This window comes from Petaurus breviceps, unplaced genomic scaffold, assembly GCF_028583685.1.
Source record: "Petaurus breviceps papuanus isolate PSGF00001 unplaced genomic scaffold, PetGlider_PUasm1.0 213, whole genome shotgun sequence".
Classification (NCBI taxonomy): Eukaryota; Metazoa; Chordata; class Mammalia; order Diprotodontia; family Petauridae; genus Petaurus; species Petaurus breviceps.
The window spans coordinates 11925885-11944426 of NW_027185860.1; the positions used below are offsets into that span (position 1 = coordinate 11925885).

The 18542-nt window shown below is 37.0% G+C and overlaps 1 long non-coding RNA gene across 2 annotated transcripts in view; it reads left to right on the forward strand.

The window, feature by feature from the left end:
- The window catches only part of LOC138165523 (uncharacterized), a 112985-nt gene that overhangs the window by 56442 nt on the left and 38001 nt on the right, over positions 1-18542 (forward strand). The window contains exon 3 of one of the 2 annotated variants that reach the window (XR_011169370.1): positions 15708-16320. The exons of the other annotated variant lie outside the window; for it this stretch is intronic. This is a non-coding gene — a long non-coding RNA (uncharacterized lncRNA). Of the gene's footprint in view, positions 1-15707; positions 16321-18542 lie in introns of those variants that run through there. 2 annotated transcript variants of the gene reach the window in all.

The window sequence follows — 18542 nt, forward strand, 5'->3', positions numbered from 1 at the left end:
GGTACTACAGATGAAGAAACTGGGGACTCAGAATGATTCAATTATTTGTTAGATAGTTAGCAGCATAGCCCGAATACAAACTTGGGTCTTTTGACTCCAAGTTCAGCATTCTAATCACTTCTCATGCTACATTCCACAAATGAAAAAAGTTTATTTTTTAAAATATATATATATATATATATATATTATTATAAAAGTTATTTTTAAATAAACCTGAAAAACTGGTCTCAAACATGAGTGTTTTGTGAAACTTTGTAAAAAGTATAAAATTAATATTTGATATGTCATTCATATTTATAGAAAGTTGAAGAGTTCTACATAGACTTAACACTTTAGCAATATATGTAATAACTTTCTGCATGTATTAGTGTTGGCATCAGTGATGCATTTGGAAAAATACACCATTTATTTTTAGAAAAAATATTAAAAGGAAAGTTTGCAGGATATAGGATATTTGTTTTATAATGGAAGCATGATGGAGTTAAAACCAAGGCAACACAAGAAATCACCTTGCCTTCTCAGTTTTCAAATCACTAGATATTTGTTTTTTTTTATCATGCTACTGAAATAATGTAATGAATAAAGTGATTATTAATAACATGGTATACTGTAGTTCAAAAATAACTGTCAGAGCTGTGTCCATATTGGAGAGAGGGCTGGTAAACTAGGTAATGATGATTGGCCACTGAAAGTATGAGAACTTGATATATAAAATATCCACTTCTGGGTTCTAAGTCTGTTCCAAATTCTGCTGTAGCTATTTTTTTATTGTTTATATTATTCATGCCTTTTGTATTATTTCCTAGACCCTGAGTCATCCTTGGTTTTGTGAACATTTAATTTATATTAAATCACACTGAAATGTGATTCTATTCTATTAGATAATTAAATTAAATTATATTAGAACAGATTGAAAGCCTTTTCTGCTTGTCATCATTGATCTAATAAATAACATTTTAAATATATCCAGTATGTGTTCAGAACTCTCTGGAAACCTCATTGATAAATTAGATGCCAAAAATGCTAAAATGAGTAACAAAGTGACTTTACCTGATATGCACCACACAATAAAAATATTTATAATTTGAAAAAAATTAAAAAGAGGACTCTATTAAACATTAGAAAGTTTGCAGCTGTTCTTTTGCTCAAGGAGAGGGAAACCTACTAGTTTTACTATATACTTGATCCATCTTTGAGAAGTAATTTCTTTAAAGCTCCTGCCACTTGGAACTAAGAACCTATTTTGGACAAAAATAAAAATCATTTTCTAAATGGAAGTGTGCATAGTGATTCACTTTTTCATTCAAAAATAAAGCATCTATTGTGCAGAAATGTGCACAGCACTGTTCTACATGGACACAGATTATAAGATATGTTCACTCTTAGGAAAAAACAACAGTACAAATATTTTTATTCATAATTGTACATAATATATGTGTTGTTATTCAGTCATTTCAGTCATGTCCAACTCTTCATGACCCCATTTGGGGGTTTTCTTGGCAAAGATACTAAAGTAGCTTGCCATTTCCTTCTCCAGCTCATTTTACAGATGAGGAAATTGAGTTAAACAGAGTTAAATGACTTGCCCAAGATAACACAGCTAGTATATATCTGAGGTGGGATTTGAACTTGGGTCTTCTTGGTTCCAGGCCCAGAACTCTCTCTTCTGTGCCACCTAGCTGCCCCAAATATATGTGTTAGAAAGTTGTATAATAAAATAGATTAGAAAAAGGAAAGACTGAAAGCAAGAGGTTACTGGAAGGTTCCTGAAAGAGTCCAGATGAGAAATCAAGCAAGAGGTTACTGGAAGGTTCCTGAAAGAGTCCAGATGAGAAACGACAACAGTCTGAATCAGGATGGCATTATAGATGTGGAAGTAAAAAGGACGGCAGCGGTGTGAAATATATTTTTGAAGTGAAGTTGACCAGAAACGACAATTGATTGGATTTGGAGACTGAGGGGGAAAAGAATCAAGGATGATTACCTGAACCTGGCTGATGGTATGGATGGTGTTGCCCTCAGCAAAAGTAGACAACTTTGGGGATAGGGTAGATTTAAGTGAGAAGATAATAAGTTCCATTTTGAACATGTTGATGCTGACAACCCATCCAGAAATATTTTAGATTTAGAGAAAAGAGACTTCAGTCTCTAGTCCAAACACATCATTTTATAGATTGGGAAACTGAAGCCCAGAAAAGTTAAATCATTTAGCAAAGTTAACTGAGGCTCAGAGAGTTTGTTAAGAAACATAGATATTAAGTGGTAGAGGTAAGATTTAAGCCCAGCTTCTTTAATAAACCCACTCTGGTGCTCTTTCTACCACACCTCTAAGAGACAGTTGGCAAAGCAGAAACTGGAGCTCAGCAGAGAGAGTAAAGCTGGTAAAGGAAATATCTGAACATAGATATTCATCGAGTATATTAAATCACTGAGAGAGAAAGAATCTAGAGAAGGTATTTTTAAACTTTTTAATGCCAATGACCCCTTTGGCAGCCCAGTGAAGTATGGATCCGTTCTCAGAATATTGTTTTTAATATATAAAATAAAATACATAGAACTGTATAGGAAACCAATTATATTAAAATCCAATTATCATTTTTTAAAGTTCATGTACTTCATTGTAAGGACCGCTGGTGTAGTGAGGGAAAAGAAAAGGACCCAGTACTGAGTCTCTGTAGACAGGCATAGTCAAGGTATAGTAGATAAAGATCTACATAAGAGGATTGGTTAGAAAGGTAGAAATATACAGAGGAGAAAAAATATTATAGAAACAAAGCAAGGAAAAGAGTGTTTTTTTGGGGGGTGGGACATATGGGTGGTGGTTAACAGTATCAAAATTAAATAAAGGTAAACTAAGATGAAAACTGAGAAAAACCCTTTGTATTGAACAGTTAAAATGGTCTAGAGTGAGCACAGCAGAGATTAGGCAGATAGAAGTAAGAACAGGTGTATTGTTGCTGATAAATATCCTATCCAGGCTGCCTCTGTCTTTGACAGCAAAATATAATCACAGCTTTAGAACCAGAAAGGATTGTAGAGATCATCTAGTCCAAACATCTCATTTAACAAATGCCAGTCAGTAAATAGCAACCACAACCCCGAACTACCTACCAAATAGCATTGTCATATTCTGCCACTAACCACCCGAATATCATATGCATTATAGGGATTAAAATCAGCTCACAATTATGGCTAAGCCAAAATCCTTGGACATCACAAAATCAGAAAGTTCCAAAATTAGAAGAGACTTAAAATTTGTCGAATTCTACACATACCTCATCAAGAATTGCCTCTAAAACATTCCTAACAAGTGGTCATCCAGGTTTAGCTTTTTGTGAAAGTCCCCATAGTAATGTCATCATATCCCACTAAAAGAAAGCCTATGGGCAGCCTAAACCAACATATCTCCATTTTTTCCTGATTCTCTCAATATTGCCAAGTCTGGTGCAAGTTGAGTATGCACACACCCAACCAGCCAGCTAATTATTGAAAAGTAATTTTCCATCCACTTAACACCTCTAATATTGGCCCAATAAAAAAAAAAATCAAGTTGTCAGTTTAGAATTTCTCCTGGAAATAACAGAGCTGAGGGAACCAGTACACAGTACTATGTCTGGCATAGTAATAAACCCTACGAGCAAGGGTTTTAATTTTGTCTGTATGTTTTACTTGCATATTCTTTTTCTTGAAGATTGAGGAGTCCTAATTTGTGTATTTTGTGATTGAAAAATGCGATGTGCATCCAGATAAAGGACCGATAGACTCCAAATACCTTTTTTTCTGCTTTTTGGAGGGGTAAGGCAAGGCAGTTGGAGTTAAGTGACTTGCAAAAGGTCACACAGCTAGTAAATGTTAAGTATCTGAAGCTAAATTTGAACTCAGGTCCTCTTGATTCCAGGCTGGTGCTCTATTCACCACACACCTAGCCATCCCTCTAAATACCTATTGAAACATAGTATTTTCACTTACTTTTTTGGTCTTTTTTTTCTTTCATAACTGTGACTAATGTAGAAGCATGTTTTATATGATTTCATAAATATAATCTATATCAAATTGCTTACCATTTTAGAATGAGACAAGGGGAGATTGGAAGGGCAAAAAATTTGGAACTCAAAATCTTATAAAAATGAATTATATTGGGAAAAATAAATACTAATTATGCATTTCAGTACAACAGACTAATAAGACACATTCTCAATACACTTCGAAAGTCATATCTTTATTCAAATTCTGTGCACAATATAGAAGGTCTGTCCATTGTCTTAATCTCTCAGTGAAAAAGTCTTCTTTTTTCTTAATTGGAGCTTAGTTTCCAATCATCCTGAAGAGTACAGGATACAGAGTACAAAGTCCTCCCACCCCTAGGCCACAGTAAATCATGATCTTCTAAGTTTGCATTAAATACCCAAGGAGAGGTTTTTTCATCTCAACTCAAGGCTGGCTCTCAGCTTCTATGGTTCCTCTTCCATGGATCCAGCTCCTATCTGAATCCATCCAACTTTCATCTGGGTTCAAAGGCAATGAGCTCCCAACTCCTCACCCATCTCCTTGTCCAGTTCCTGTTCCATGTTGAAGCTCACAGTGTCCAGCCCACCTCAAGTCCATCACAGTTTCTGTTCCTGGGAAGACAGCTTAACAAAGCCACAATAACATTCATGCACATTGCTGGCATCATCATCAATTCACTATCTGCCTGTGAAATCAACACAGACCCAACAGCAAAGTCTGAAAAATCAACACAAATCATCAGTATCGTCTCAGAACCTCTGAAAACATCAGCAAGAACCTCCTCCAGGATTTCTGTAAACATACAACAAGAAAATTCTCTTTCTGGCCTTTGGAACCAGCAGTAAGGTCCCAGGGCTTGTGTAACAACAGCAACATCCTCTATTAGCAGACAAATTTGACAAAGTAGCATCAAAATAGGCAGACAAAGTACTGGCACCAGAGCCATTCTTCCTCCCAGTTCTCCTCTCTTCTCATTTCTCAGTTCTCTTCTCAGTTCTTCTCAGCTCTCAGTTCAGTTCTCATTTCTCTTCTCAATTCTTCTCTCTCCAGCCTGGGACTCTCCTTGTATATGATCATTGGTTCCTCCCTACCCCACCCCTTCTTGTTGCATCAGCAAGTTCCTCCCACTGTGGGATTCACAAGTTCCCTTTCTTAATACAGGCTTAATGTAATCAAGGGCAAGGCTTAACTTGAAACAAGGCATTGTTTTTTGCATGGTTTTTAGTCAAACAGTTGTCACCAAGAGAATATTTACATTATGAAGTTGTTTGGATTTATGGCAGCCAGGGCTGAAAGGAGAAGTGAGAAGTTTAGGATCATTGAAGGTATTGTATAGTTTCCCAAGTTCAATTCAACTTGCTTGCTTGCTGTTACAAGGGGCAGGAAAGATCTTCAAATCCCCATTATCACTATACCTCTCTGTGTCTATGTTTGACAAGAGTAGAAGGATTATCTACCCACATGACTGTCCCATGTTTCTCCTCCTGCTCTAGCTTTTCTGTCCCTGCCCCCCACATGTTCTTGAACCATGTGCCAGCCCTCTCCCTCCATGTTACACAGTCCTTTTCCTGACTTCTCTCCCTTTTCCAAGTCCTCAGGGAAAATGGCATTGTATAAAAATCACTTTGCATAAAAATTGCTTTTTTCTCACAAAGTGAGAACTGTCTCTAGGTGTCTGAGTATATATGCAGGTATACATGGAAAGATGCCACATTTTGTTGAATTTTAAAAGAAGGTTATCAAGGTGAATTTGATTCTAGAAATTTTACACTGCTTTCAGTGATCTTAAACAGCTCATCACTTCCCTCTCAAAAAAAAAAACCAGAAAAACAACACTAACAACATCATTTCAGCACAAATATTGTCCTTATGATACTGTGTGACTGTGGCATCTGTAAGGTACTGTGGATAGTGTGCTGGGCCTAGAATGAGAATAATCTGAATTCAAATACTGCCTCAGACACTTCCCAGTTATGTGACCTTGGACAAGTCACTTAATCTCTGCCTCAGTTTCCTCCTCTGTGAAATGAGAAAACTAATATCACTTAACTCACAGAGTTATTGTGAGGACATTTGTGACATTTGTAAAGTACTTTGTACACTTCAAAGTGCTACTCAAATGCTAGCTATAGCTATTATTAATATCACAGTCTCAGAAGATTAAAATTTTCAGATGACCCTGAAGATCATGGAAAGTTGTATGGTAGTTATAAGTAGGCTGCAACATATTACCAATTATAATTTGTGTCCTAAAATTAGGAAAAGACATAAAGTAACATACAATTATAAAATCATCAACTAATCGTGTATCCAGAATAGAGAATGATGGATACACAGCCCATTTGCTTCACTGATATCCAAAAGCTATTCCAAAAATTCATGAAAGGGCTCCAGCACCATGGAGAGATCATCTCTGAGGAAGTACATAGATAACAATAAAACAGGTTGAAAAGGTTGTGATCTTCACAGGTCAAAGTGGAGGCAAATAAGAGCATTTTGAAATTATATGCATGTGAACTTAAGCAGTATATTATAATGGAGCAAGCAAGGGGCTTGTAGTAGAAAGACCTAGTTTTGAATCTCCACTCCAGCACTCATTAGCTATTGGTTCTTGAATTAGTCACTTTACTGCTCTCAGCTTCATTTCCTCCTTTGTAAAAATGGGCACCTTAAAACATGTATTACTTAACCCAAATGTGTTGTGGTGAAGAAAGCTTAATGTGAACCCACTTTTCCAGACTTGTTATACATTACTCAATTTCATACTTTCCATGGGTCAGCCAAACTGGCTTCTTCCTCTGTCCTGTACCTGGGTCTTTGGACAGATTGTCTTTTCTTTATTGAAATGATACTCCTTTCTCATCTTTATCCTATTCATAGTTTCATTCAAAACTCAGGCAAGTGTCAGCTTCTATATGAGATTTTGTTTCTACTTTTAGGGTGAAATATTGATAACCTACTAATGACCACTATAAGCTTTTTCATGGCCCTTGGGACCATCTGAAGTTCTTTAATCTTCTGAGACTATGATTTTGCATGGTTTTTAGTCAGACAGTTATCACTAAGAAAATATTTATGTTATAAAGTTGATTGGATTTAGGGCAGCCAGTGCTGAGGGGAGCAGTGAGAAGTTTAGGATCATTGAAGGCATTGTATAGTTTCCCAAGTTCAATTCAACTTGATACCTTCTTATTTAATTAAAGTCAAGGTAGTAACTGTCCAAGTATGCCTGTATATATACTCAAAAATATACAGAGAAAAGGCATTTCAATGAGTTGTCTGTCCAACTTCATGTCATTATCTAGAAAATTCCTTCCATCTACTATTTTTGCCTCTCTCTACCCTGTCCCCACCCCCTACCCTGTCTTGTATCCTTCTGTATACTTTGAATATGTTTTTAATATAATAATATCTAATAACTGTCATTTACATAGATAAAGTGCAAAGTGCTTTACAAATATCTCATTTTCACCTCATAACAACCCTGTGAATTAGATGCTTATTATTATCCCCATTTTACAATGAGGAAACTGAGGCAGACTGAGGTTAAATTACCTGCCCAGGGCCACAAAACTGATAAAGATATAAGACAGAATTCAAAGAGGACTTCCTGACTCTATGTCCAGCATTCTATCCAATTCACTACCTAGTTATCTCTATATTGACATGTGTATGAAGTTGCCTTCTCTGTTAGAGTGTAACCTAATATTATCCAAAATAGGAAAGGCTGCTTCAGGAAAAAGCAAATCCCCATCCTTGAAGGTACATAACTAGAGGCAAATACCTTTGCTGATATAACTGCTTGAATGACCACTTATTAGCAGTTCATTCTTCAAATAGAACCAGAATTATCAGACACATGACCTATGTCTGAATGTAGCCTGAATCAAATTAAAATCTAATAGGAAATATTGAATAAAATAAATAAAAATACATTAAAATAAACATAATGTTAATATGTGATTTTCTAAGTCAACATGTGGCCCACGGGGAACTTTCTGTATGCATTAGTGGCCCCTATTTCCATTTGATTTAGACACCGCTGAATTAGATTATCAATGCTCTTCCAACTGTAAGATTTTATTGTTCTAGGATATTGACTCATTCTTCTATTTTGTGAGATTGTCTGAAATATCAGTTTCTTTAGCTCCTTTTTCTCAGTTTTTCTTTGTACTTGTTAAGCTGCTGTTAGCTCTTATCCTCTATTACACATCCCATAATTTAATTAGCTATGTCAATTCATCATATGAGATATGTACAGCTCCTGACATATTTTTAGGAAGGTAATTTTGTTGCTAGGATGTATTTTAACTCAAATGTTCTGACATTTATTGAATCTTACCATTTCTTCTATTTCTTTTTGCTAGGGAAGACAATGAAATTTGATCAGGTTAACAATTAAGAAGTTCTTTAAAAGATTATTAACTAATAATTTTAATTAAAGTCAAGGTAGTAACTGTCCAAGTATGCCTGTATATATACTCAAAAATATACAGAGAAAAGGCATTTCAATGAGTTGTCAATAGGTTTGGATGTTATTGAAAAAAATATGATATGCAGCAAAAATTACATCATTCTAAAATGGGGGGGGGGGCGGAATTTGGCTCCAAGGATTTGTCCCAGGAAGACACGTTTCAGAAATCACAGCATTTATACTAATCGGCACTCCTGACTATTTGGTATCTCTGAGTCTATGCTTATATCATTTTATCATTTTTTCCTAAAATGATGATGGAATATTGAATATTCTTACTCTAAAGAGAAAAATTGAAATTGTTTTTCACCCTGAAGATTACATCAAAAGCATTAGTAAATTAGGCAAAGAAAACATTATTTTGTTTCTAAGCCTGTTTCTGTAAAGCACAAATTGAAGGAAAGATGTGGCAAATACTGTATGTGGTTAATTTGATTAAGTGGGAAAAGACCCAGATTATACAATGTAGGTATTATTATATTAACCAGATAGTTGCCAAATATTTAGTCTATACTTTGTAGAGAAATCATAAAGAAACTCTAAGATATCAGCATTCCTAAACACAATATTTCCAGAGTAGCATGAGGCTTGGTTGCATATTTTGTATTCTGTTTCAGCCTAGTAACTTTGAGCATTTTCCTGGTACTCTATAGGACTCCATAAATGGGAAACAATTTCCAACACAATACACTTTGTGTTAAATACAATAAAATTTAACTTTCATCTAAGTACAAGAAATGGAATTTGAACCAAAGTCCTCTGACTCAAGAACTAGGGCACTTTCCACTGTACCACACAGCCTCATCAACAATGGACGTCACTCCCTTGCTTGGCTGGGATAGCTCTTTGGAGGATATGTTGTCTCTTGTTGTTCAGTCATGTCTAATTTTTTTGTGACCCCCCACTTTGGAATTTTCTTGGTAAAAATATTAAAGTGGGTTTGCCATTTCCTTCTCATTTCACAGATGAGGAAACTGAGGCAAACAGGGTTAAACGACTTGTCCAGAGTCACACAACTAAGAAATGTCTGAGGTCAGATTTAAACTCAGGAAGATAAGTCTTTCTGACTCTAAGCCCAGCGACCTATCCACTGTGCCTCCTATCTGCCCTGTTGTGTCTTACCTGATGAGTAAATCCATTGTTGCACTGGATTTAGCAGTTTATTCCTCAGCTACTGCTGATATCTGCTCTGGCAGTCTCTGCTTTTGACTTATACTTCAGATGGGACTTCTGATGGCCCTTCTTGCTGTCATCAGTCCTTATGGCTTTAAAACTAAGCACTCCAGCACATAGTTCTAATCCCTCAGTCATTTGTGACTGAAAGAAGACTCACTCAACTTCCACAGGTTGGATTGAAATTAGACAAGAAATATTGTTCTAAGGATTGAGCCCTCTTTGGCAGTCCTTCATTCTATGATATTTTGGAAGAGCAGATTTCACATCATTCAGAGAAAGGAAGGTTAATATCCCATGGTATTAAATTTTAAAGGGAAAGTGAGCCTCAGGAAGGAGGGGAAGCTCTCAATGAAATTCCAAAGATACCAATCAAGTAAACAATCATTTTTTTTTAATGTGCACTATGTGCCAGGCAATATTCTGAGGTCCAGGGCTACAAAGAAAGGCAAAAAACAGTAATTTCCCTCAAGAAGCTCATAATCTAATAGGGAAGATGTCACACAAACAACTATGTACACCCAAAGTGTATTTTCTGATAGAAAGGCACTAGCAGTAGCAAAGGGTGGGGAAAATGGGTAAAGGCCTTTTTCAGAAGGTTGCATTTGAATTGAGACTTGAAGGAAATCAGGGAAGTCAGGAGGCAGAGAGAGAGAGAGCATTCCAGACATGGGACAGTTAGTGAAAAGGCACAGATTTAAGAAGTGTAGTGTCTTGTGGGAGGAATCACAAGAAGACCAGTTCACTCAATTTAGATTGTGTGTGTGTGTGTGTGTGTGTGTGTGTGTGTGTGTGTGTATAAGTAGAAAAGTAAAGTAAAAGGTAAGAAGTCTTGATAGGTTTTGGAAGTCAAAGAGAATATTTTACATTCCATCCAAGGTAATAGAGAGCCACTGGAGTTTACTGAATGAGGAGGGAGGATGTTATGATCAGACTTGAATTTTAGGAAGATCACTTTGACATCCAAATAAAGGGTGGTCTGGAATGGAAAGATAGTTAAGGCAGGGAGACAAATCAAAAAGGCTATTGCCTTTTTTAATAGTCCAGATGTGAGGTGATGAAAGCCTATATTAGGGCACCCACTGTGCCAAAGGAAAGAAGGGAAAATATATGAGAAATATTAGTGAAATAGAATCAACAAGACCTGGAGAGTAATAGAAAGTAAAGAGTCAAGGATAACAACGAGGTTGCAAATCAAAGTGGTCAGGAGGTTGGTGGTATGACAGTAATAAAGATGTTTCCAAGAAGGGAGGATTTGTGGGGAAATGCGATGGATTCAGTTTTGGAAATTCTGAGTTTAAGATGTCTATAAGGACATCCAACTTGTGAAATCCGATTGGCAATTGGAGAGGTGAGAATGAAGATAAATAGACTTGAAAATCATGAAACTGATGAGATCACCAAGGTATACAGTAGAGAGATAAAACTAAAGAATGTTCATCCTCAGGAGATACTCTTGGTTTCTAGACACAACATGGATGAAGATCCAGCAAAGGAAAGTAAGTAAGATTAGTGATACAGGTCGGGAGAGAAGAGGGAACTGTATCATGAAAACCTAGAGAGAAGACAGTATTCAAGAGAAGAAGCTAATCAAGTGTCAAAGGTTTTAGAGGTCACATTGGTTCTCTACATACGGGCCTCCCTACCTATTGTTTGTGCCTATTTGCTCCCCACCCCCATGGACTCTGTATATATGGGAAAGGTTTGAGGGAAATGCTTTGTAACTGCTCTTGTTGCTATGCTGTTTGAGTAAAAAAAATGCCTTCTCTAAAATTTAATTGAGCCTATTGGCTAATTAGTAATGAGAAGCACATCTGTTCGGGTACATGAGCTAAGTATGGGGGAGTAGTCAAGAAGGGTTATTACTAAAGAAAAAAAATCTGGAATGTATTAGTAAAGGGATAGTTACTGAACATTTAGCTTTTGTCATGGCTTCATCAAGAATAATTTTTTATAGGGTTACTACAAGATTCAAGTAGATTCAAGGGATGCATTTGGTATAATTTACCTAAATTTTAACAAAAGTCATTATACCTTCTCACTATAGTTTTAAGGAAAACATGTAAAGATATAGATTAGATATTCACCTTTGGTTAGGTGACTTTATACGTGGTTAAATGGGTAATCATTAATAGGTTTTATATCAGTGTAGAAGAAGGTCACCAGTGGAGTGTCTTAGGATCTGTGATTTGACCTATTTTGTTTGCTCTTTTGATCAATGACATTTTTCTATCAAGAAACATTTATTAAGTACCTACTTTGTGCCAGGCACTGTATTAAGTGCTGGACATATGAAAAGAAACAAAAGACAGTCCCTACCCTCAAGGAATTCACAGTTATAATGGGGAAACAACAAGCAAAGAAATATGTCCAAACAAACTATATAGAGGATAACTAGGAAAAAAAATAAAGGAGAGAAGAGGGGCTGGGAAAGACTTCCTGTAGAAAATTTATTTTAGTTGGGACTTAAAGGAAGCCAGGGGTGCTAGTAGGTGGAGATGAGGTGGGGATTCTAGGCATAAGGGGCAGCCAAAGAAAATTCCCAGAATCAAGAAATAGTGTTTTGTTCTTGGAACAGCAAAGAAGTATCACTGGAAGGAAGAGTAGATGGTGAGGAGTTAAGATATAAAAGACAGGAGGGGGCTAGTTTTATGAAGGGCTTTTAATGTCAAATAGAGGATTTCAGAATTTGATCTCAGAATTAATAAGGTGCCATTAGAGTTTATTGAGTAAGAGGATGATACAGTTGGATATATATTTTAGGAAAATTACTTTGGTGGTTTATAGCATTGTAGAAGGTCTCCAGTGAAGCATCTTAGGGAACTGTAATCTGAACAATCTTGTTTACTTTTTAGATCAATGTGTCTGGATTAGAATGGGGAGAGACTTGAGGCAGGAAAACCTCTCAGCAAGCTTCTTTAATAGTCCAGGCATGAGTTTATAAGGACCTGCACCAGAATGGTGGGAGTGTCAAAGGAGAGAAAAGGTAGATATATTCGAGAAATGTTGCAGAGTTGAAACTAACAGGCCTTGGCAACAGATTGGATATGACGGGTGAGAGATTGTGAGGAGTTGATAATGACATCTAAGTCATGATCCTTGAGGGACTGGGAGGACAGTGTTGCCCCCTACAGTAACAGGGTGGGGAAGTGGGTGGGGAATAATGAGTTCAGTTTTGGATGTGTTGAATTTAAAATATCTACTAGACATGGGGGAGTCAAGATGATGGAGTAGAAACAGGACTTCCTTGGGGCTCTGGCTCTCACCTCCTCCAATTCATGTAAAAGGTGACTCTGAAGAAACTTTGGAGCTACATAACCCACAGAATGACACAGGGAAGCTAACCTCCCGCTGAGGACAGCCCATCAGGCCAGCAGGAAGTGGCCAGCACAGTTCTCTGGAAGCCAACCCCAGCCCCGCCGGGAGCCAGAGGTTTTAGCCTCAGGGCTACCTTACTAGCGCCAGCTGGAGGGACTTAAGATCATCAGCAGCTGTGGCGGTTTCCAGGATTATCAACACATGAATAATAATCACAGTGAGAGGTCAGTGCAGGTCAGTGTGGATTTGGGAATACAGTAGTTGGGAGTGCGGTTAGTTTTTGCCCCTGGGGCGAGAAGCGATGTGGCACAGTGGCTGTGCAGCTGCAGCCACCGTGGCAGCTTCATATTCTGGCCCCATTCATATCTGGATTGTAGGGGGACTGAGCACCAGTCTGAGGGGAAATTGCTCTTGCTTTAACCTGCTTGGATCTGGATTGCAGTCTAGGGTGGAGGTCCTGGGCTGTGTGACCAGCTTGCCAGAGTGTGTAAAGGTTTCAGAGAGGGCACCCATCTAATACCTCCAGCAGCTGAGAAAACCTCAGTGATATGGTACGAAACTGTCTGGTAGCAGAGTCCTACTGTGTCACAAAGCCCAAAAGTCAGATAATTGACTGGAAACATGAGCAAACCAGGGAAGAAAAGTAAACAGAACAACCCAACTTCACACTCCTATTTTGGAGACAAAAAGGACCAAAGCATGGAACAGGAGGAATACGGTGAAATCAGAACTCCTGCATGAGAAGCTTCAAAGAAAAATATAAGCTGGGACGGCCAAGTGGCTCAGCGAGCGAGTAAGAGCACGGGCCCCCAGTGTCGGGATAACCTGGGGATCAAATCCGGGCTCAAACACTTAGCAATATACCCAGAAATAACTGGCTGTGTAGCCTTGAGCAAGTTACTTAATCCCAATTGCTTAAAAAAAAGAAAAATAATAAAAAAGAAAAATACGAGCTGGTTATAGGCCATAGAGGAACTTAAGAAGGATTTTGAAAAGCAAATAAAGAAGTGGAGCAAAAATTGGGAAGAGAAATGAGAACAATGCAAGAAAATTATGAAATGAGAGTCAACAACCTGACTGAAGAAAATAACACCTTAAAAAATAGACTAAATCAAATGGCAAAAGAGGCTCAAAAAGCCAATGAGGAGAAGAATGCCTTAAAAAGCTGAATTTGCCATATGGAAAAAGACTCTCAAAAACTCACTGAAGGGAATCATTCCTTCAGAATCAGATTGGAGCAAATGGAAGCTAGTGACTTTATGAGAAATCAAGATACTATTAAATAGATCCAAACAAATGAAAAAATAGAAGGATATGTGAAATATCTCATTGGGAAAACCCCTGACCTGGAAAATAGATCCAGGAGAGATAATTTTAAAATTATTGGACTACCTGAAAGCCATGATCAAAAAAAGAACCTAGAAATCATCCTTCAAGAAATTCTCAAGGAAAATTGCCCTGATGTTTTAGAACCAGAGGGTAAAATAGAGGTTGAAAGAATCCATAGATCACCTCCTGAAAAAGATCCCCAAAAAGAAAACTCCTAGGAATATTATAGCCAGGTTCCCGAAATTCCCAGATCAAGGAGAAAATATTACAAGCAGCCAGGAAGAAACAATTTGAATATTGTGGAAACACAATCAGGATAACCCAGGATCTGGCAGCTTCTACACTGAGGGATCAAAGGGCTTGGGATATGATATTCCAGAGGTCAAAAGAGCTGGGATTAAAACCAAGAATCACCTACCCAGCAAAACTGAGTATCATATTTCAGGGGAAAATATGGTCATTCATTGGAATAGAGGACTTTCAGGTCTTCTTGGTGAAAAAACCAGAGTTGAATAGAAAATCTGACATTCAGATACAAGAAGCAAGAGAAGCATGAGAAGGTAAACAGGGAAAAGAAATCATAAGGAACTTATCAAAGTTGAACTATTTATATCCCTGCATGGAATAGAAGTAAACTTTGTAATCTGATAGCCAAGAAGTTAATGTAATCTAAAACTGTCTTAATAAAGGCTCATTGTCCAGGACCAGGAAGATGATTAGCCCCTGGTCAAACTACATCTAGTACATTGTGTTCAATTTTAGGAAACATATTAACAAGTGAGAGAGCTTCAGAATTGGGGGCAGAGGTGTCCTGGAGTCTCTAGCTCTAATTTATGTGCAAGAGATTGTTAAATTTTCAATGTGAACATTTACATCTTAGAAATTGGTAATTGCTACAAATTAAGGCTTGATTTATTGTTTTATTGGTTGTCAATTTAAGAAAGTGTTAATAATTCAGATTAGGTTTAAAATACTTTTTTGAAATACTTTAAAAAAAATTTTTTCCTGGAGACCCTGTTTGTTAAACATTTACCATTGCTTGAGTTCAGCAGAGGGGTCAAACAATGAGATCATCACCTGTCAAGAGGCCTGCTGACTATAGGGATGATAATAACAAGAATACAGTTAGTGATCCCTTCCACATTGCTGGGGTTAGGAGTATGATATCCCTCCATCTGGAAAATCCACGTAAAAATTTTTGGCCTTCCCTTTGTACCAAAGAAGTTTGATTTTTTTTCTTTTTCTTTTATGAAGTGTTTATAGTGACTTATTGTAAAATTTTAGTTGAGTATTTGGTCATGGGCTCTGTGTTGTTTGCTGGCCTTCATGTGTTATGTGACTTCTGCAAAACTCCTCCCAAATTCCCATTTAATTTCTTATGCTGACCTTTATTTCATGTATACAGGGAAGAGTTGATGACAACAGAGAAGGACCTCAAGATCATGCCATATCTTCTAGGCCAATCAAAGCAATACAGACTCAGTATTGGAATACAGTGAAACTACGTGGTTCATATAAAATCCGAATAAAACAAATAGCAATAAAAGGATACAATGACTGATTCACAAGGATGTTGCTCTAATCTGCCTCCACATTCACAATAAGCAGCCACCTTAGGGTTAGAAAGACATCCTGCCCACCAGCAGGAATTCTGCCAAGGATAAGATTCAATAGCAGACATGTGAAGTCTAACATCTGAATTCAAATCAGGAGCATCATTTGCCCACAAGCTGCACTTTTTATGCCTCAAGTAACAAGGGAGCCATGCTGAGGACTCAAGACCTAGTCCCCCAGAACCACCAAGTTCTGGAAACAGTTACCTTACCCTGGAAAAGGAAAGCAGCTCATTTTAAGTAAAACAGATGCTATTCCTATCAGGCCATAGGAAATGTGTTAACAAAGAATTAGATATGTTTAGCCTGGAGAAATCAAGAATCTATGGGACAATATAGCTCTCTTCAAGTTTTGAAAAGGCTTTCATATGAAAGAAAGATTAGGCTTCCTTTGTTTCCAGAGGTCAGATCTAGAGTGACAGATAGGTCCTAATGGGTGACAGAGAGGCAGTTTTTAACCCTACATAAGGAAAACCATCCCAATAACTAATAAACTTTCTTTATATTTTTTGGTTCATTTATTTCCATCATGTCTGACTTCATGACTCCATTTGGGGTTTTCTTGAGAGTAGTTTGTTATTTTCTTCTCCAGCTCATTTTGTAGAGGAGGAAACTCAGGTAAACAGGGGTAAGTGACTTGCCTGGGGTCGTACAGCTAGTAAGTATGTGAGGTCAGATTTGAATTCAGGTCTTCCTGACTCCAAGACTGTTACTCAATCCGCTGAGCCACCGAGCTGCCTCTTCCCATAAGCAGAGTTATCAAAAATTGGAATGGGTTACCTCTGAAGGTAGAGGGTTATGCTTCAGTAAATTTATTATCAAGAAGACTGCATGACAACTTGTCAGGAATGATATAGAAACAATTCTCGATCTGGCAGGGAATAGACTAGAGAACTTCAGAGGTTCTTTGAGATTTTGTGATATGTAACTTTTCTGATTCCAAACAGTTGCAATTCTAAGTTCATCTAATCATAAAAGGTAATACATTACATCTCAAAATAATTTCTCTTTCATTTAATTTCCTTTGCTATTAGTTTTGGCAAAGAAGGAATCACATATTTACCAATATGATTCAATCCAACAAGCATTTATATTTAGAACCTAATATGTGCAAAGCATTAGGGGTAGCATGGATTAATGCATAGATTGAATTGTAATCAGGAAAACCAGGCATCTAGTCCAGCCCCTGGCACATACCAGCCATTGTATCATGGAAAAGTTTGCTTATCTACTCAGTAAAAGATTACCCCAGACGGTTAGTTATCTGAATTAGCAGTCTCCAGAATGGGGCTGTTTTCAGCTGTTCATAAGTCAATAATGCCCATAGCCAACTACCAACTTAGTAAATATAGAGGTGAGGGAAGGAGGATTCCTATAGCTGTGTCACACACAGAGACACACACACAATTTGAGTTATACTTTTAAGAAAGGGTTGAATTTTTAAAATGAAATAGAGGGAAAGTTGGAGTTTTAGATAGTGATAACAGTAAGATCAAAGGCATGAAGGTTAGAATGTACAAGAAGCATTCAGGACAAAGTGAATAGCCCACTCTAGCTGTGTCTGAAAAAAAATTAGTAAGAATGCCTGGTTAAATATGGCAGGAAAGGGAACTGGAGGAATCAAAAATAACTCTAAGATATAGAAGACAGAAGAGTTAATAAAGATGTAGTGCATCATGTTGTATCATTCTATAATGACTGATCTTACATGTCTGTCTTATACTATGGTACGCTATCTCCTTTTTTGCTCCTGATTTTTTCACTTATAAATTCAATTTGACCTATATATTCATATATAATATGTATGTATGTGTGTGTCTTTAAGTGGTTTGCTATCCAGCTGGGGGACAACAAATGAATGTATGAATTAGCTCATGCATGGTACAGCTAGGTGTCATAGTGGGTAGAGGACTGAACCTAAATTCAAGAAGATGAATATAAATCCAGCCACAGACACTTACTAGCTCTGTGACCCTGGATAAATCAATTAACCTCTATCTGCCCTGATTTCCTTTTCTGTGAAATATGGATAATAGTATTACCTAAATCCTAGGGTTATTGTGGAAAAAAAATGAGATAATATTTGTAAAGCACTTTTAAAACCTTAAAAGCTATTATTATGTTATTAATTGTATCAGTTTATATTATAGAGTTATAATTATTATTAAGTTTATTATTACTAAGCTATTATTATTCTGAAGAGTCAACAGACACTATATAGTAACACAAAGGGAATCATCAAAGAAATATATGAACAGAAAAGGAGATAGACCAGTTATGGAACAAGGTAACTGATGGACAGCCTATTTGTGTCATTGTTTTTTATGTCAAGAGATCTAGAAAAAAAAAAAAAACCTCTAGCATTTGGAGTAGAACACTTCCTCTGGGAAAAGTACTTATACCCCTGAGATCACAGATACACTAAAATAGCAATGCAAAACTTTTTGTTGTTATTGTTAGCTAATATGATATTGGGCACATAATATTGACAATTATAGATAGAGGGTCTGGCCTGGAGTCAGGAAACTCATCTTCCTGAGTTCAAATTTGGCCTCAGATACTCACTAGCTGTGTGATTCTGGTAGAGTCACTTAACCCTGTTAGCCTCAATTTCCTCATCTGTAAAA